The sequence below is a fragment of the Ischnura elegans genome, chromosome 2, assembly GCF_921293095.1.
Source record: "Ischnura elegans chromosome 2, ioIscEleg1.1, whole genome shotgun sequence".
In the NCBI taxonomy this organism is placed as follows: domain Eukaryota; kingdom Metazoa; phylum Arthropoda; class Insecta; order Odonata; family Coenagrionidae; genus Ischnura; species Ischnura elegans.
Window position 1 is genome coordinate 40,149,157 of NC_060247.1, and position 21,428 is coordinate 40,170,584.

At 38.3% G+C, this 21,428-nt stretch overlaps 1 non-coding gene across 1 annotated transcript; it reads right to left on the reverse strand.

Annotated features, from left to right (window-relative positions):
• Positions 1-711: 711 nt before the first annotated feature.
• On the reverse strand, positions 712-782 carry Trnag-gcc. Its single transcript has one exon. It is a non-coding gene; the product is annotated as a tRNA-Gly (tRNA).
• Between the last annotated feature and the right edge of the window lie 20,646 nt (positions 783-21,428).

Here is a 21,428-nt window from a genome sequence, read left to right on the forward strand (position 1 = left end):
ATGACAGGGTCCAATGCTTGATGTCGAATCTAAGTGTCCTCGTGAGTGCCCAGTACCGCTTACGTGCCCTCCGCAAAGCACTCGAGCAGTGAATAAAGAGTCTGAGAAATCTCTAACACCACGTGGATTTGAACCCGGGCCCAGAGAGTAGGAAGCCAACAATCCAGCTTCCACACCAACCTGATGCCCTTTTTCTTTCCCGTTTTCCTATTAGCAACATACACTGTAAAAAAAATGCCAGTGAAAAAAATTATCAACAATTGGCACTATAATAGCTACTCAACTTCATCGAATTGATCCAATTATAATCTTTATTTAATGCTAGTCTATGTGTAATGCTTTATATGACAAAAATCGTCCTCAATGATAGATCCATTAATACTTAACGTATTTTCCCAAGTATTTTCGTACATCGTATCGAAAAAATGATTTGGGAAAACAAATTGTAAAAGGAATATTGCCAATGAATTTTGTCCTATTGATCCAATAATAAACTTAATGCCATATAAGTTTATGTTAATGTTTTATTGGCAAAACACGATAAAATCAATGAACATTATTGTGCCAACGATTCTCATTGTATTTTCCCAAAAATAAATTTTTACAGCGCGTATAGGAGCGAGTAGAGCGCAAATAAGACGAGGATCATGTTCCTTTAATGGAATCCATAACACAGACAACAACGGTTGAAAGGTCAACAGGTTCAAAAATTGCATCGGCCGGGAATCGAACCCGGGCCGCCCACGTGGCAGGCGAGCATTCTACCACTGAACCACCGATGCTTTAAATAAGGCATTCTGAAATCAGTCAGTATGGAACCTCATACTTTCGTTGTTACTATTTCTATTCTATTTCTAGGTCAATTTCTTTTCACGGTATGGTATGTTATTTAGATGAGGTGATGTTTTATTGGATCGATACGATAAAAATCAATGGCAACTATAGTGTCAACGATTCTTTTGCTATTTCCATGTACATATTTTTATGCAATGTGTACAAGCGCGAGTATATGTCGTCGGAATGGGAGAGAGGGAGGATGGATAGCAGGCATTGGGGGAAGAGAAACGCGGGTCCAGCGGTGCGGGGGGGGGGGGGTGAGGGAGAAGGGGAAATGATAAAGAGAGACACACTAGAGCGAATTTGGAGAGGGTGCGCTGGAAGGTCCAGTGGGAAGGGGTGTGGAGGAGCATAGAGAGTGGAGAGTATAATGTGACGTGTGCTACATCACGCGAATGGAACGAAGGCGCTTCTGGTCGGTTTGAGTCTGGAAAAGGGGAATCTGCTATGGACGCGCACCAAAAGAGGTGGAAACGTGGGAGGGTGGGGTGGGGGGTAGGGGGGGGCTGAGAGGAAGTAGGGGGAGGGGGAGGAGGATAGAGTGGCGAGCCCTGGAGGCAGAGAGAGGAACCAGAGAGGTGGACAATAGGCGGGAGAGGGGGTGGGGTACGAAAACAACATGCAACAGGGGAAGGGGGTGGGAGGGTAAAAGTTGCCGCAGGGTAAAGGGGTAAGGGAGAGAGAGAGAAAAAAAGGGTTCGGAGAAAGAGAGGGCGTATGGACCTAAGTTACATTGCCTGGTGCCCTGTCTTCGCTGGAGGGAGGAATCGTGGAGCCCGAATATTTATTTTTTTTAATTTTGCTCAGCGGTGATGTTAACTTAAAGTGAAATGTGTAATAAATGTATGTGCATGAGCCTACATCGTAATAATAATAAACAACGCAGAGTATGAGATCGTTTCAGATTTGACATAGTGGAAATGCTATATATCTATGATAAAATATGAACAACAAATGGTGAATTCCACACTTTAAAATACAACTAAACTACCGACTATAGTGTCGAAATATCATTGAAACCATGGTCGATAGAGGAATTGCATATTAAAGTGTGGCAATTATCATTTTTTTGTTTGTATTTTATCATGGATATATAGCAGTTTCTGCTATTTTAATATTTATGACTCACTTTTTGTGGTTTGTATTTAAGCGGATTAGTTTGGCTGGTTGTCAATTATAGGAAATCATCTTGAAATTATTTTTAAATAGTAAAAATAAAATAGGCGCTTTTCTGGATGGAGTTGACTTGATAATAGCAACCTACATAGAGCAACGATTGCGTGAATAGTTATGTATTAGTTAGAGATCTGGTACTCTAGAAGGAGAGTAGTTTAGGATAGTCAATACTCGTTGTAGGAAAAGAAATAAGATGGCTTTGTTTCTAACTGGATTCAACTGTGTACCATCTTTAAAAATACAAGCCCTATAAAGAATGTTCTATGCTAAAACTTACGAAAGTTCTCACCGATATTGTCCATCGAGAGTAAAGTATTTGGCAGCGTAGCTTGATGAAACATCGAATATTACTGTAATGTCGAGCTCAAAGCACGTGAATCGTTTGGGACCACCGACTGCGCCATGTCATGACCTTTTGAACACTATTACAACTGATAGGTCATCGTAACAAAAGCTTTTACGAAAAATAAAATACTTTCAAAGGGCGTATAACAGCATGGTATAGCAACAGTGCTTGAGAGAGGGGTATCGATAGGTAAGACATAGGGCAGCGAGGGTCAGTCATTGAGATACGTGTTCGGAAAGCCGAGAAAGAGGGATGTCCAGTTGAGGACGTAGTTTGAGGGTATAGCCTGGGGAAAAGAAGGGATATGGGGTAAGGTGACCCTGAGGGAATATAGAGGACCAGAAAGTAAGAATAAAAGGGATCCCCAGGACGACTTAAGCACAGGATATATATACAGTTCACTCTCTCTGTTTTCATTTCAACGAGTTAGGCCTCACGTCCAACCCTCTTTGGGTCGACTGAATGGTAAATAACCGATGCATCACTTACTCGAGGCATACAACCGGACAAAATGGGAAAAGGTTTTCTCCGTATCATGGAGATGTCAGGGAGGGACTTTATGGATGAACATAAATAAAAATATTGCCACCCAACCAAATGAAAACAAAACGCTTGCAGAGTGTTTGAAAGGATTATTCGAAATGAGTTACGCATTCAAAACTGAGTTGAATTGGTAAATATCATGAAATATGGATCTTTTTTAAGCTTTTACTTAAAACAAAACAGCATTCTGGTATGTAGAAGTTTAAAGCAAGTTAAATATCGATGAAAAATATTTCAAAACTCTCGATATGTAAGAATTACTTCATGAAAAATTGCAAAATATGATGAAAACGACAAATAAAATTCGGCCGCTTTTCTCTTTATACAAATTCTTTCTTTACACACTTTCGTTATTGCAATAGAATCAACCCCAACTCTATTAAACGACGCATCAAAAAAAACAGATCAATAGCAACCGTAACAGTAGTTAATATTACAAATGTTAGGCTTGCCAACATCAACAAAAGGTTTCCCTGAATACACATCAAGGAAATATGACGCCTAGAAATCAAAAGCAGTTCAAGAAAACCGTCGATAAGCAATAAACCTTGCAGAGATTCTCGTCCTTAAATCAATACTATTATTCTATTTCGATGTGTTTGCCGTAATTTCCAGCGAGAAACTTATATCAATCCTTGCAAGAGACTCTATCGCTTAGAAATTTTCTTTGTTGTAATTTTGTGTTTTCATGCTGAGTTAAGTTGATGTATTCTAAAAGGAGATAGAAAAAACTTTTCATTGTTGGGTATTTAGCCCTTTATTACCCCCTAAAGTACAGAAAACCCAACATCTTCCGGTCCAAGGCATAATCTCATTTCTATCAATAGTGAACAAATAATAGAATTCAGCAGGGATAGATGTTAGAGGAAAAGGAAAATATAAAAGACATGATATTCAAGTTATTTACTGGGATAAATAAGAGTCAATTACTACGTAAAATATCGTGATCAAGGGATATAAACCACTGGTATCAGTCTAATACGGAAATATTAGTATTTATTTTTGAAAAAGCTTCATTGGAAATGGTATCATAAGAAGGATACGAGACACGAGGTCGCGATTAAGGTTATTTCCAAGGTTAACTGGTCGAAGTTGACGCAAAGGGGAAATCCGAGTAATGCAACAGGTAATGAAAGCGAAGACGTACGGAGCGAAGGCGTTGTTTGGCTTCTTGAAGAAGGAAGGATATTAAAGGGGACGCACCAAACAATGCGATGGAAAGAAAAAATGCTGGGAAAAAGGCACAAATGAAGAAGCTGATGGTATTATTTTTAGCAATTACATAAAACACTATTTGTCACATTTAATGGAGCAAATGCTCTTGCATTGAAAATTTGCGAGTGAATTCGAAGAAAAGCTTCGTCATCATAAAGAAGTAAAATATTATTTTCTCGTCAAAAAACCGATACCTGTCTGCCCTATGGCATAAAATAACAATTTATTGCCGCAAATCATAAAGCAATCATCATGATCTGTAAAAATTACTACATAATAGCCTTTGCAGTCATATTCATACATAATTTTGCATACTTTCAAGAAACCGATGATATTCAGTACACTAGTTTCATTGTATGATAAAAGTTCACCATCATGAGACATTATCTTTTATTGGACAATAATTTAGGAATGATTTTCTTAGGAATAAAAAGTTTGTGATCCGTAATTAAGATGGTATTCAACTTATTGCTTTATAATCATTTTAATAATTTGGATATGAAAGCCTTCAGAAGGTTCTTTTCCGTCAAAATACAACCTATCGCTAATGTAAACACCGATATATATTTGAAACGTAAAATAATACATGTATCAAATGTTGAGAGTTTACTTTCTTAATCATTAGATTTTTGCCAGAATCGACCGTATAAACAGTTTGCAAGAGATGAATCGTAACCAATTAGATTTATTGATTGATTATCAATCATATAAACAGTAAAGGAACTTTGATCTTGGCGACTTTTGAAGATAAAAAATAGCAATATGATCTAACATAGTACTTTTAAGTAGGAAACGTAGGAATTTGTTCACTCTGTAAGGTTTCTTATACTTCGTTAACAGAGTCTCCCTCCACCATCCAAGAAAAAGCTCAAATTTAGGCCTTAATGAAGATCATTATTCAACTAGAAGAACAGAAATAATCTCAACAGAAGAAATACCACCCTGCGGTGAAGCAAAGTAGCATGGAATCAATGAGCATTAAATTCACTGCAATATAATGTATCTCAAGTCTATGGAACGCTGATGTGGCTCCGTATTAAGTTAAAAATAGCGCATTATATTCCATTATAAAAATTAAATTCTAATATTTGATGTAGATCATTTAATGAGCCTTTTAAATGCTGAGTTTTTGCACCATTTGGATAGAACGTGAATGCACACAAGTTCATATATTTTGTCCCACGAATTTAAATGCATGCGTTTCCGAAGTTAGAGGTTAAATAAATTATAGAACAAGGCAACTCTGAATCAGACATTTTAACGTCTACAACACTAAAGGCAGTTCAAGGTAACCGTCGCTAAACAAATGACCAATGCAATTATTCTAATTTGTTGAGTTTCGTAAAATATCTTTCAAGAAACTTACATCAATCCTGTCACAATACTCTTTCGTTTCGAAATTTTCTTCGTTATTTCATGGTGTTGAAATACCAAGTAAAGTTTATTAATGCGAGGAGTAGAGAGAAAAAACTTATCATCGTTGGGTATTTAGCCTTTTCTTACCCGCTATAGAACAGTAAAGCCCACATCTTCCGGTCCAAGTAAGGTCTAATTAACGAGAATAATGATCTGACAGTGTTATGTTACACCGATGCAAAGCTATCGGATTGCGTCGGGAGGGAGGAGAAGAGAAAAAAGTTTGCCCACGCAGTGCAAAGAGGGCAAATTCTCGGAGGCAACGAATTGATTGTCATTTTTTCATCGTTCGCCCATTCTGAACTGCGCTTGGGTTTCGTTGGATTGAACGCGCAGGGAGCAAAGAATCGTCCGCCAGAAATGGTGGAAAGAGGAAACCAACGTCACCAATCAAGGTAAACAGTCTCAAAAGCCTTAAAGCTTCGTTGAAGGCCAAAACCTTACAAAAACACCCCGGACGGCATTCTGGCAACTATAATGGAGGCACAGCTAAACAAGGCAAGGGCACAAAATGGCAGTCCAATTACGGAGACGTGTGGCGCTGAATCAGGAAGATGAATTGCTGTACAGCGAAAATTTATGGGGAAAAAGTTGAAGCGCATGTACTTCAATTTCCCTCTATAATCCATTTTAACAGTATATGCAACATGAATGATTCCCATATCTCTTGGTTGCGTGGAAGATGAAATACATATTAACTTTTTTCATTCATATCGTCATAATTGTTGATTTAGTGTTGCTTTAATGTAATAATTGCTATAACATTATTTTCGAAACTATTTCCACTCACATTATTTAATAAGTACCTAATCCATAATTTAGATTAAGCCCTTCCAAAAATGGCCGGAAGATATTTTCGGTCAACGTAAAGAAAGAATAATATTTCAAATCAAAATAACATATGGTCAATCAGATGACTCTCACTCAGAAAGAATAATGTGAAAATATTTTCCCATTCATAATTTTGAATAATAACATAAACTCGAATGTTGTGGACATGACCATGATGTGGAAGTAATCCATTCCGAATCGTTCAGCACACACCTGTTTCAAATTTGTTTCCATGACTGCCGAAAGCGAAATAAATAAGACACCGAAATTTTATCTATGGATAAATATGATAAAATCAAAAAGAAGCAGGAATGTATTTTTTTAAACAAGGAGAATCGTATCTGGAAGAAAGCTGCATTTGTGCATATAAAGGCATATATAGAGGCGGTTTCTCTTATCTCAAGTCCCGTCAGGGGCAGTTAAATGAAAACACAAAAACGACTAATTGGAGTGACTTAATTTAAAATATAGCTGGGTATAAATCCTCTTTTTCCTGAGGCTAAGTTTTCTATTTTCCCCAATTCCATTAATTTTTGTTATACGGCTGCTACAGTGAGGTCAAAGCATTAGATGCACAACACAGGAGTATGCACGCAGTTGAGGTTGTAAACCTTCTTTCAAAGTTGTGGAAACCTACGGGGGGGGGGGGGGGGCATCAAGTCTAATTGCCCTGAGGTACTTTGTCTGGTGATATTTTTGCACTGCTCCAATTGGCCGTTTACTTTTTTAGGTTTAGGTGAACGAAATGAGTGATTAACATACAGATTGCCCATTCTCGAGGAAAGGTCATGATAGACCTCGCAATACCATTTTCCCTCCGTCTCACGTTGTTTTCAGCCTGAATCACGTTGTTTACCCGTCAGGCAGAGAGATAGCTCCACAGTAAGGTTTTTAGGGACCAATTTCTCGAACCATCATTTTCTGAATCACATGGTCATTCCCACCGTCCATTTTTCATTGATTATTCCGTCACTTTCCGTGCGTTTAATACAAAGATTGCCAATTATTAGCATATACAACTTGATCCTTCTTAGCCATGTGGCTTATCAGAACTTTCGAGTGATGGAAAAAGGGATGGGATTCCCATCCCTGTAGCCATCGCGGAAAATGATAGCGTGAAGTGGTCATTTTTCCGCCATCATTGTAGCGAAATATCGTTTGTTTTAAAGCACCAGGGGGGGTCTCGTGCCCCCCTCCTTCCAAATCCGCCTATGCTCTTGACTTTTTTTTACCAAGAATATCGATTTTTATTCCAATTTCAGAGCAGCCTCTTCCACATATATCAATGAATCAAGGAGAGGGTATGTGAGCGATTCAGCCAAATGAGGAACACAGGATCAGGGTTATGACGCAAATCCTTCACTTTTCTTTTGCTGGCGGGGATATAGAGTCAAAAATGACTGAAAGACTGACCTTATTTATTATTTTTAACCGCTCATTCAATTTATACCACTGAATTGACCTCAAAAGCTGCTTGAAGCAATTAAATAATAAATATATCATCATATAAACTATTACAGAAAGGTCTTTTCTGTTATTCCGTATACGCTCCGTTAATACTACACCTACGTAGATATATAAGGTATCATTTTAAACTTTGAATCACCGGCTTTTGACAAAAAAAATACAATCTTAATCTCCACTTTCACTATATACCCATTAATTTGACTTAAATGTTTCGATTTTTCCATGTCAATTACTCGCTAGAGGTACATCGACTCCACACATTGTTTTTTAATCTAAACTTCAAAATAATGTTTGAAAACTCATTATGATGAAGCTCATAAACAAATAGTTACATACGACAACATTGTTACCTCTTATATTGTCTTTCAAATTTTTTTGTAAATTGCGTGTCATTAGTCAGTAACAGAAATCATGATTTTTTTTTATTTTTTTTTTTATTTTTTTTTATTCTCAAACCACCGGATACAGCTCTTGTTGGCCATTTTACACCGGGGTGTTCAACAAAGGTAACAAGTAAACGTACACAAACGACCATGCCTTGGACCGGGTAAACCTACCCAGGCGGGACTCGAACCCGCGACCTCTTGTTTACTCCAATGTCAGAGAAACCTCTTTCACATATCAAAGTTTGATTCCAGGAAATTGTAATCACAAGTGCAAGCAAGTTATTTTTCGTTTGATGGGTGAGATTGGTATTTTGAGAGAGGCTTTGTGTTTTACAGAGGATGAGAATTAGACAAAGGGAAAGGCACCATGGTGCTACGGCGGATTACATAGTTCCACCCCTTCACAAAGTTCAACCACTAGAAATATTTTCTTTTTGCCAAAGTCACCGTATTTTTTACTTTACTTTACCAAGACTACCACACATTAATGTGTGAATAAATTGACAAACTACAGGTACATTTTTCCATTTAACATAATAACCGAACTTTTCCTCGATTTAACAGTGAATTCCATAAAATTCAACCCGATTCTGAGAATAAAAAATGTTTTTAATAATTTCTTTTGAGCCTTAGATACCGTAATTTCACTTTCTCTTCGCTAATGCATCCGCAAATCAAAACATAAATTAGTTAATTAATACTGAGAACTGTTGAAATAAGCTACTTCTATATTTAAATATGATTTGATGCTTTCCCAGCGAATGATGTGGGTAAACTCTTCTCGGGATTCTCATCGGGTTAATTTTTCCATAATGGCCAAAGTTTCAAGCCCCGACTCGAGGATCATCCTCAGGGATAAAAAGCCCTGAGTCGGGTCTTGAAACTTTGCCCATTGTGGAAAAATTAACCCGGTGGGAATCCCGAAAAGAGTTTACCTACTTCTATATTTTTTACAAAAGCAATCAATTTTCTGCCTCGGTTTAAGAGAGACTTCGCCGTATCGAAGCGAGATTCGAGAAATTATAATCACAACCTTGAGCAAGTACTTCCTCAACTTTAAGACTTCCTCCAACCGAAGCGTAATTTTAAGAAATTTAGTTAGCTAGTGGTTCACTTATTTTTCGCCAAAAGAACCGAGTTTCTCGTTCGATTTCATCGTCTCTTCTACGCATCGAAACGGGATTCGGGGAACGATAATCACCAGCACAGGTAGGCACTTCTTCCTTTGATAAGTAAGATTGGGTTTTCCGGTGGCGAAGATATTTTTAGTGGATGAGAAGCGGGCAAAGTGGATGACGCCTCGACACTGCGTGGGAGTGTGTAGTGCCTGCTATCCCTCCACTTCCTGCCCTTAGTTCCCACCTTCACTCAACACTTCAGTCGCACCGAATGCGGGGGACGATTTTCTTTTATTTTCTTTGCTGACACCCCCAAACCGGGGGCGTGACTCAATAGAGGAAGAGAGAGAAAAATATGGAAATCAAGAGGTCAGGAGTTGGGGCAGTTCCGCAACCTTTCTACGACGGAGGAGGTAGTGAGGAGACTAAAAATATGTGTATAAATAAGCAGGTAGTAGAGTTTTAGCTCGGTTGGGGGCGACTGTCAACTCGCCTCGTGTTCGTAAAAAAAAAAAAAGATAAGAAAAAGAGAGATATTCAAAAAAAATGTCAAGGGTCGGTCGGAGGCACGGGGAAGAAACGGGAGACGATATTACAAAAAGATATGGGATGGAAAAAGAAACGCTGAGGAGAGGATGAAATTTAATAGGATGCGGAAGAGACGGAAAAGAATGAAAAGGAGTGGCATTATTACCGGAGGGGAGTTTTTTGGATAAGGAGCTTTATCCCGGAAAGGCACCATTATCTTCGAAAAAATATATAAATAAATAAAGAGGAGTACGGGGCGCGAGACAAAATTAAAGAGAACGTCTCAAAAGAAATTTTTCAGTCTTATTCGAAGAAAGGAATGAAATAAAGATAAGTTTTTGGGAGGAATTTGCATGAATTTGAAGAATCAATGACATTTTCGAAAACAAAAACGCGAGACAGAGATGAATGAAAAAGAATGTGTGATTATTGGTTTATTAAGTTACAAAATACTACTTCGATATGCTGTCTCTACCCAATCAACTTCTCTGTCGCCAAAGCGACATGATCTTCTATTATGTTACTCAGAAACAGACTAAGAAATGTAACAAAAATATAGCGTTTCTCAAAGTTTATATTGTTGTATGCAACTGGTTCACAAAACTGTGCCACCCAAAGGTGACGTCGGGCGTTGCCGGATATAACCCCCGAGGAGCGAAATTGTCAATGATGCAAACGCAAGTTTGAGAGGAATGTTCGCATGAATTGGAATAATCATAACCATCTTCCAAATTAAAAACACGATACAGAGCCAAATGAAAGAGAATGAGCAATATCTCGGTTTATTAATTTATAATATACACTAATTCTAAATGCTGTCTCCACCCCAAGGAAAGGCAATTTTTTTCTCGGCTTGAAATTATATTCAAAAAAGTCTGTGAGATTCTTGGAGTGGATAAAGATAATTAAATCAATATTAAATTGGACAGATTAGTGAAGGGGTGCATTTAAGATATAACTCAAGGAGTCAAATTGCCAATGGTACATTAAAATACATTTCATTAATTAAATATCATTAGAGAGGTTGTGGCATTTTTTAGTGTCCCCCCCCCCCCCAAAAAATTTCTGGTACCCCCCCCCCAGAAATTCCTCGAACTTCCTCGAACTTCCTCCGAACTTATCCGCAGAACTTAGCGCGAAAAATCCTTAGCGGGAAAAGGTTTTTCGCGCAAAGGATTTTCGCGCAAAATCCTGTCTCGCAAAATCCTGTCTCTGGAAAATCCTGTCTCTGAAAACCCTGCCTCTGGAAACTCAGCCTCTGGAAACAGCCTCTGAAACAGCCTCCGAAACAGCCTCCGAAACAGCCCCGAACCAGCCTACCTGCAATGCAAGACTTATATAGGACTACTGCGGAGAAATACTTCTCCTTGGCAAGCAAGGGGAAATCGGTGCTAAGGCCTTAGTATTGCACTTGGAGTGAGAAGTTTTACCATTGTCCTATCACAACTCTCTCTCCCTCCAACACCTCACCCCAGTATCTCCTTCCCCTCCATGTGTTCCAATGAACTATCCCTCTGATTCCTCTGATGTCTCCAACCCAGAAGTTGAGGGGAAAATTCTGGGTGCTGGCTGTTGTCTCAAAACCAGGGAATGGTGTTTTGCGGAGCGGCCGTTTCTGCAGGGGCAGTGACGCATCAGTGGGCGGTTGTTGAATTCGCCTGGCTACCCCTCCACTCCCTGGAAGAAGCCCTCCCCTCAAATGCTGTCTCGCCTTGCATAGGCAAGCTCTTTTTCTGATCGTGACCTGCTGGGAGTCACATGTCTTGTGAGGCATGAGATTTTTAGAGCAATTTTCTGCTGGTATTTAGCTGGTAATGTTTCCTTTGGGATCATGAATTTACTATCATTGTTTTCTGTAATACTTCTGATTTTTTGAATACTCTACTTTGAATAGATATCGTACGGTAATAACTCGTAAATTGTTTTTGGCTACCTTTTTCTTGTGAGCTGTTTTTCTCGTTTGTGGAGTCTTTCGCTGATCCAGCATGTGACCGACGGTTGGAGTATTTCCCTTGTCTGGACTTACGTGAAAAATCAACCAGATTTTACGACGTAACGTCACATATTGGTAGCAGAGTTGAGGTTCGATTTCCTATCCTTTCGTCGAGGTCTCCGAGTGCTGGACAATGGTGACAATTCTCCACCATTTCTCCACTTTTTGCAGTTTCTGGTTGTTTCTCCTCTTAAAAGTGAGTTATTTTATGTTCCATTAAGTGCTTTTTGGTTCGTGTGGGATTACGTGACTAGTGTTGCCGACTTTTCCTCGTGGTCCTATGCCATTTGACATTAATGTTCGTAATGCTCGTAATGTTCTTGATAATTTGCATAGCAGCTAGTTATTCTCGCACCCCTCTTTTCCTATTGGATTCTTCCAGTAATGAGAGATAGTTTTATTTCTCGCTTTTTCTCTCTCTTTTTCTCGTTGTCGTCACTTCACTTTTCAAAATGCCTGGAGGTACTGACAACCCGTACGAAAAAACTTATTTAACCACGGGCGAGGATCATAAGGCTAGGGGTACGGCTAATGTGTCCGTAGGAAGTGAAGTTTCTAATAATGAACGGGAATCTTCTTTAGAAGTGGTTCCACCTCGCCCAACGCACGAGGAAAGCAGTGATGTTCACGTCTCTCACGAAATGTCTGCTTCTCAGACATTGCCAGTTTCTGAAGGGTTAGTAATTGTCAAACAATTACTCAGTGATTTTCCGCCATTTGAAGTGTCAAACAGTGAGAATTGATTTAATTTCATGTTAAAAGTTAATGAAATCGTTTCTTTGTCTTTGGTTCCTCTGTCAACGTTATTGTACCTTGTAGTATCTAAACTACCTGCCAGCTCTCGTCATTTTTGGTTGTCTATGTTAAACTTGAATCTCGCATGGTCTCAAATCACAGAAAAAGTTTGGGCTAGAATTGTTAGTGACAGAGAGTTTGATCGCTTGATCACTACGAAAGTTAAGAGATTTCAGTTCCCTCGCGAAACGCCCCACGATTTCGTGTGTTCTGTGCGTAATGCCACTCAGGTGCTGGGTTTGCAGTATTCCGAGTCTTCTATTGTGCGACTCATTATTCAAGGGTTAAATCCTTTAACAAAATCTGCAATTATGTTCTCAAATCAGCCTAACACATTTGTAGAATTGGACTCTGTTATCACGCAGGCTTCTAAACATTTAATGGACTGTGCTGAATATTCCAACACTTTCCATCGTATCTCTAGGAATCCGTCTTCTGTTGCCTCTTCCAGTGCGCCTAGGGAAGTTTCTTTTACTATTAATTGTTCTTACTGTCATAAACCTGGCCACAAAGTGAACGAGTGTCGCAAAAGACGACGATTTACTCAGCCTGCCGTGAGTTTGATGAGTGTCCGTGACAAGTGTTCGACTCGATTGCCAATATTATCTATTAATCTTCATTCTATGCCATGCCAGGCTCTAATTGACACTGGGTGTTCAGTTTCACTGTGTGGTGAAGATTTCTTTGCTTCTCTGAAATGTTGCCGGAGAAAGGTTATTCGTAAGAATGTTGACGTCGATTTAATCACTGTGTCGGGGCAGCCTTTTCATATTAATTCCTCTGTCTCACTCAAGGTTCAAATAGGCAAGTTTTCTTGGAACCACGTGTTTTATTTAGCTAAAATCCCGTTTCCCGTGTTACTGGGTGTGGATTTCATTTGTAATTCAAAGATGATTATTCGTCCGGCGAACGTCAGTTTTGAAATTGCCCCGAATTCTCTTTTTTCTTTTACGGACAATTGCGAAGCGTTTAAATCGGCGCCAGTTAGTAACTCGTCCGAATCACATGTTCTGTCGTCCACTGAAATCACGTTGTGTGATAAGTTGAAGGGCTTATTGTCAAAATTTCCTGATGTGATTTCTCAAGAATTGGGTGTCACACCTGTTATGACATACGAAATTGAACTGCTAGATTCAACTCCGATTCGATCCCATCCTTATTCGTTGTCACCTCCAAAGGCTAATTTAATGAAGAAGCACATCCAATCTTTACTTGATAAGAAAGTGATTGAGGTTTCCAATTCAAACTGGTGTTCGCCAGCTTTTCTAGTGCCTAAAAAGGATGGATCTGAAAGATTAGTGGTTGATTACCGTAAGTTGAACAAAGTTGTTAAATCAGACGGTTATCCAACACCTTCTGTTGAACATGCATTCCAATATCTTGCTGATGCTAAATATTTCACTGTTCTTGATCTCAATTCTGCCTTTCATCAAATACCATTATCTGAGAATTCTAAGAAATTAACTGCTTTTGTGACGCCGTTCGGAGTGTACCAGTATAATAGATTGCCATTTGGTTTTGTTAATTCTCCTCAAATATTCACTCGTCTCATTAATGAAGTATTGGGCGATTTGAAATATTCATGTGTCTATCCATATATTGATGACTTGTGTATCTATTCCAAGTCTGCTGAAGACCATGTATCTCATGTTAATGCTGTCCTCAACAAACTACGCAGTGCCGGTTTGACGGTGTGCGAGGACAAGGTTAAGCTTGGTGTGGGATCACTCACTTTTCTGGGCCATCTCATCACAAATGGAACCTTGCAAGTTGATCCTGAGAGAGTGAGACCAATTGAACAATTCCCAGTTCCCAGAAACGTGAAGGAAGTGGCCAGATTCATTGGACTTTGTGGGTTTTACTGCAAGTTTATTCCAAGGTATTCTGAAATTTCTATGCCACTGAATCGCTTGAAACGTAAAAATGTTCCTTTTCAATGGACAGCCGTTGAAAATGAGGCTTTCTGCCAGTTGAAGAAAGCTCTCACCAATCCACCAGTATTATCTTTCCCTCGATTTGACGAGGAATTTCATTTATTTGTCGATGCCAGTAATTTGGCGGTTGGTGCCGTTCTGAATCACAAAGTAAATGGTGATTTTGTCCCTGTGGCTTTCGCTAGTAAGGCACTCTTGGAACATGAACGTAAATTTTCTTCTTATGAATTGGAGTGTCACGCAATTCATTTTGGAATTCAAAAATTCAGTGTTTACTTACAAGTAAAACCATTTCACTTGTACACTGATAATGGTGCCTTGACATGGCTTTTCTCTCATCCTAAGCAGTTGGGCAAATTAGGCAGGATGGTTCTTAAATTATCCTCTTATAAATTCACTGTGCATCATGTTCGAGGATCATCTAATTCTGTCGCAGATTGTCTTTCTCGCATTGAGCCATCCTCATCTACAAATAGTCATTTAGATGTGGAATCTAACACTCATAAGGAGTCAGCTGTTCCTTATTCTTGTGTGTTACATAAATTGCCTTTGTCATTTGTCGACATTCGAAAACACCAAGAAACTGATCTCGTTCTAAAGGATATTTTCAATCAGATTAATAATAATTCCTTGAACGACAAAAACTATTTTCTGAAGGGACAGCTATTATGTTATGGGAATTCTAAAATTAAGCGAGGAAGAGCTGTTTTGCCTACAGTCTTGAGGCCTATGATTTTTCAATATTTTCACTGCTCTAGTATGTCTGCTCACTTGGGCATGGCTAAAACTTATGATAAGATTAGCAGACACTTTTGGTGGAAGGATATGAAAAAAGAGGTTTATGACATGGTCAGAAAATGCCATCTGTGTCAAACTTGTAAACCCAGAAATGCTCCACCTCCTGGCATGCTATCGTCGCACAATCCTTCTGAAGTTTGGGAAAGACTTTATATTGATTTTGTGGGACCTTTACCTTTGACTAAAGGTGGACACCAATATATACTTTCTCTTATTGATGGTTTTTCTAAATTCTGTTTTCTTGAGCCAGTTCGTAAGGCTACTGCTGGTTCGGTTGTTTCAATACTCACTCAAAGAGTATTCCCGAAATTTGGTTTCCCTAAATATTTGGTGTCTGATAATGCACAAGTTTTCAAATCTCATGCCGTTAAGGAGATGTGTTTGCAACTGGGGGTTAAGCAAATTTTTGTTTCTCCATACTATCCCTGTTCTAATCAGGTAGAGAGATTGCATAGAAATCTAAAATCTGCACTTGCTATTTTGTGCAATAATGCTCACCATATGTGGGACACTATGCTGGCTGACTTAAATTTTGCCCTGAACACTGCCTTACATGAGAGCAGTGGATATTCTCCTGCCAAAATAATTTTCGGCAGAGAACTTAAGCATCCTTTAATTAATCAGTGGGACATTCCAAAATCTTTATTCGAGAATGATCTCAGCGATAATGACAGACAAGCATGTCTGAATCATGTTATTGCTAATTTAAAAAAGGCCAGAAATAGGCATAAAGAATTCTATGATAAATCTCACTCCCAAATCACTTTCTGTGTGGGAGATCTTGTTCTCTGCAAAAACCATCCTGTCAGTTCTAAAGGTGAACAGAAAATGGCAAAACTGCAACCTCTGTGGAACGGACCTTTCGTCCTTAAAAAGTATCTCTCTCCTGTAACAGTTATTCTGGAAGTTTCTCCTGGGAAAGAGAAAATTTGTCATGTTTCTCATTTAAAGGCATATCATGGTGGCATTGCTAATTCCAGTAATTAAAAGGAGAGAAATATCATTGATTTATTTTTATTTTTTTTATTTTTCTCAATGAATGCTAATGTTTGCTTTCTCAAATACTATTTGATGCTTGATTTCGGTGTTGAATTTCTCTTGATTCCTAATAATATTGTTTTGAATAATGAATAATAAGTCTATTTCTATGCTTGTAATTGAAATTGTTCTGAAATATTGTATTGTACATGCTTATTCACACTTTTAAATCACTCATGTTATTTAGTGTTGGTCTACTGTGATTGTGAGATGGGGTAAGGTGGAGGAATTATGGGTGCTTGGAGGGAGAGGACGGGAGAATAACTTGGGGATAAATCCCCGAGATGGCTCATTTCCAGATAAGCTGTGGAGGTGGCCCCAGTTATTAAGATTCAATTGTGTTTTGTGTCACCTTTCCTCCACCAAGACTTATGGACATTCTCACAATTCTGGACAGTGATAAGTGTCGTGATTTTGCAGTGTTCGATATTCTATCGATGGCTGAGTGATTGAATTGATCAGCTGATCTTAAGACTGCCTACTGTGTTTTAGTGTGGCTTTGGCGTTGAGTTGCGACCTTCATCGCCCGACAAGTATGAACTTTCATTTTGTCGCAAACAGCACGTAGCTTTTCAAGCCATTTCTATTGTTAATTGAAGAGTGAAATTTAGAGTGATTTCTTTTGTTGATGCAATTTGCAGTTGTCATTTTGTTAGCATCGCCTATGATTCTTTTTTGACTTGTCTAATTAATACTGAGAGATATATATACACATCTTGATTAAATTTAGTCAGTACTTGTTCAATAGCTGACATGAATACCATATGCCTTGTAAATATTAATAATTATTGGAAAATCGAGGAAATTAGTGCAATCTATTGTTGTTTATGTAAATCTTGTTGAATTTTGGAGGATTCTTTATTTGATGATTAATTATGGACTGATAATATTTACAAACATGGAGGGTTTAAATGGAGAATTAATAATGCCAAAGTATATCAATTAAGTGAGACACATATTATGCTGAATATTTTTGCTGGTATTTTGATAACTAATAATTATTTAGTGAATAACCGTATATTTGAATAACCTTGTATTTATTGTTTATATAAATTGGGATATATATTTTGTTGGTCGACCCTAACTTTCTCTTGGGTTGCAATATGAATTTTGGGTAGAAGTTAAAACCCATTTTTGTCAATCGTTGATTTTTGATAAGGTGGTTGAACCCAACTAATGGGACAACCCAGGGTTCTCATGAACCCAACTGCTTTACCAACCCAATCTTGCCCATTTACTAAGTGGTTGGTTATTGTATTGCCTTACTTGGTTTTAAAAACCACAAAATATCTCTGATGAGAGAAGGAACATTTGAGTTTGGTAAAGATATCCTGGTGTTATACCAATAAAAATCTTCCCAGTTCCTTCTAGTCGCTGATGATAATTATTTGTAATTTTGATTCACTGTACACCGAAACAAACATCACATTATGACATATTGATTATTAATTTTATTTTCTTGCTATGTAATACTAAATAATCTACTCTATATCAATTCAGCAATATTTCTTGTCTCACTCTTGTAATTATGTCATGTTACTCACTTAAGAATTCTGTTGAATTCCAAACATCACTCCTGAAGTTATTATTTACAGAGTGATAAAAATGTATGTTCTTGTCAAAACTATTTTTTGAGTGATATTTCTTGAAAACTATTGTCTCAATCAATAAACTTTTTATATTCAGTTCAATTCTAACCACTGAATAATGGTTTTTGTGAAATTCATGGGGGTTAAACAGTGGGGGTTCATCCAGTGAAAACCAGTGGACCTGTGATGCCTCGATAAGTTTTCTAGGCATTAATCAGTTCTTGGTGGACGTGTCTTGGTCCCCAAGTTCAAGCAATTTTTGTGGTCATTTTCCCACAGAGGATGTGGCATTTTTTAGTGTCCCCCCCCCCCAAAAATTTCTGGTACCCCCCCCCCCCCAGAAATTCCTCGAACTTCCTCGAACTTCCTCCGAACTTATCCGCAGAACTTTTCCCGCTAAGGATTTTTCGCGCTAAGGTTTTTCGCGCAAAGGATTTTCGCGCAAAATCCTGTCTCGCAAAATCCTGTCTCTGGAAAATCCTGTCTCTGAAAACCCTGCCTCTGGAAACTCAGCCTCTGGAAACAGCCTCTGAAACAGCCTCCGAAACAGCCTCCGAAACAGCCCCGAACCAGCCTACCTGCAATGCAAGACTTATATAGGACTACTGCGGAGAAATACTTCTCCTTGGCAAGCAAGGGGAAATCGGTGCTAAGGCCTTAGTATTGCACTTGGAGTGAGAAGTTTTACCATTGTCCTATCACAACTCTCTCTCCCTCCAACACCTCACCCCAGTATCTCCTTCCCCTCCATGTGTTCCAATGAACTATCCCTCTGATTCCTCTGATGTCTCCAACCCAGAAGTTGAGGGGAAAATTCTGGGTGCTGGCTGTTGTCTCAAAACCAGGGAATGGTGTTTTGCGGAGCGGCCGTTTCTGCAGGGGCAGTGACGCATCAGTGGGCGGTTGTTGAATTCGCCTGGCTACCCCTCCACTCCCTGGAAGAAGCCCTCCCCTCAAATGCTGTCTCGCCTTGCATAGGCAAGCTCTTTTTCTGATCGTGACCTGCTGGGAGTCACATGTCTTGTGAGGCATGAGATTTTTAGAGCAATTTTCTGCTGGTATTTAGCTGGTAATGTTTCCTTTGGGATCATGAATTTACTATCATTGTTTTCTGTAATACTTCTGATTTTTTGAATACTCTACTTTGAATAGATATCGTACGGTAATAACTCGTAAATTGTTTTTGGCTACCTTTTTCTTGTGAGCTGTTTTTCTCGTTTGTGGAGTCTTTCGCTGATCCAGCATGTGACCGACGGTTGGAGTATTTCCCTTGTCTGGACTTACGTGAAAAATCAACCAGATTTTACGACGTAACGTCACAAGGTTGAAGACCTATTTTGTTTGTACATCTTCTACAGCTTTACTTTCATGACATCTTATATTATGCAGATACATATTACTCTTTTTTCTTGCAATCTATTCATTAATTTCGTTTTCTATTACATGCATACGCAGATTCATGTTTAGTGAGGGTCGTACCATCAGCAAGTATATATAGAGTATTTTTTAGAGTAAAGTGCCAATCGTATGAAGAAAACTTACCCCGTTCTCAATTAATTTTGATTAGTTTGGTCAGAATCGTCAAATTTGGCTGCAATGTAGTTAGCAGAAGTGAAACTTTTATGGATAAAACAAAATTGCAATTTGCTTTCAGTCCATGGAATACCGGGTGTTAATTAATTGCTTTTACGATAATGTTACATATGATACGCACTGGAAACATTTTGCAAACTCGATTTAAAAATGTTATACTGAATAAATTATCCACGCAATAAAGTTACAGGTAGAAGCATCTTTTTTCAAGGCATCGTCGGTTAATTGCCAGGGCAGTCTATGAAGCTCCCCTTGGATATTTGGATAATGAATAGAAGCTAATTAAAACTTCTGCCTATAGTAATCAGATCTGCGCACTACGTTGATAACCGTTTTATTCATTCTCCAGCCACGCGAGAGTTGAAAGTTGCCTAGTTACAGAGTTTACTGTCAAAGCATGGAAAGCAGTTTTGCCAAAGCAGAAAATTCCCAATATAATTCCAGCTTTTTAGGGGTTAAACGGATAGAGCTAACCTACTCGTGATAATTATCTCGCAGCTACTTCTGTGGACCCAATTTAAGAAGTGAAATGACAAATCGAGGTCACACGTGTACTGAGCTGGGACTTCAACAACCACTGGAAAAAGTGAGCATCAAAACTCCCATGGGTCCCCTGTGGATATCTACGAGGTAATAATAATGCTCGTATTCGAACTACCAGCTAGAGATATATGTATCTGCACAAGAATTAGATAGCAATCATATTAGAATACTTTCTAGTCTTCTATATTTTTTAAATTTTCCCTTCACATTTCGCCACTTTATGACAACATATTTTAAGAGTCACGTAATACCCCAATGGTGATGTAAGGGGGCTAAATGCTAAGGAAAATTTACAGAATACCTAAGGAAGGGTAGTTTTCTAAAAGATATAAGAGTCACTATTAAGGACGAGTTAGATACCCATGGATTCATAAACATGGTAAGAAACTACGTGTACCTCACTATATTTTTCCAAAATTTTTACTAATTTTGAAATACTTCCCGTTAATTTTAAAAAAGATCGAAAGAAATTAGAAGTTAGAGGTTAAATAAATTACAGAAAAAGGCAACACTGCATCAGAAACTTTAACGTCTATAACACTAAAATCAGTTCAAGGTAAACATCGGTAAGCATTTGACCTAGTAAAGAAACTTCTAGCTCAAAGCAATTATTCTAATTCGTTGAGTTTGGTTAAATATCCTGCAAGAAACTTACATCAATCCTGTTACAATAATCTTTCGTTTCGAAATTTTCTTTGCTATTTCACGGTGTTGATAAACCAAGTAAAGTTTATCAAGGCGAGGAGAACAGAGAAAAAACTTATCATCGTTGGGTATTTAGCACTTTCTTACCCGCTATAGAACAGTAAAGCCCACACATAAACATATATACATTCAAATAAATTCAAGGTAAGGAAAGAAAGGGATAGGAACATATAATAGACAAAGGACGATGACAACGGTGCTATGGTAGATGGAAAAAGTCAGAAATCAGATTGTAAAAATGCTACCTGATTTACCCTCTGATTATATGTATTAATAAAGCATAAGTCTGAAACGTAATAAACCAATTTATCACAGATTCTCTTACATTCGGCTCCGTATCCTGTTTTTATTTTTGAAGATGGCAATGATTCTTCAAATTGATGCGAACTCCTCTCAAACTTGTCTTTAATTTACTCCTTTTCTTAATAAGAACGATTCTAAAGGAAATTACAATTGTTCCTGAAGTTCCTAAACTGAAGAAGTTTTTGAAGAGAACTGAGTTAAATGGCCACGTGTACCTCACACAATTTTATTTTTTCAATTAGTAATAACATTTTTCCCGTTTCGGAAAATAAGA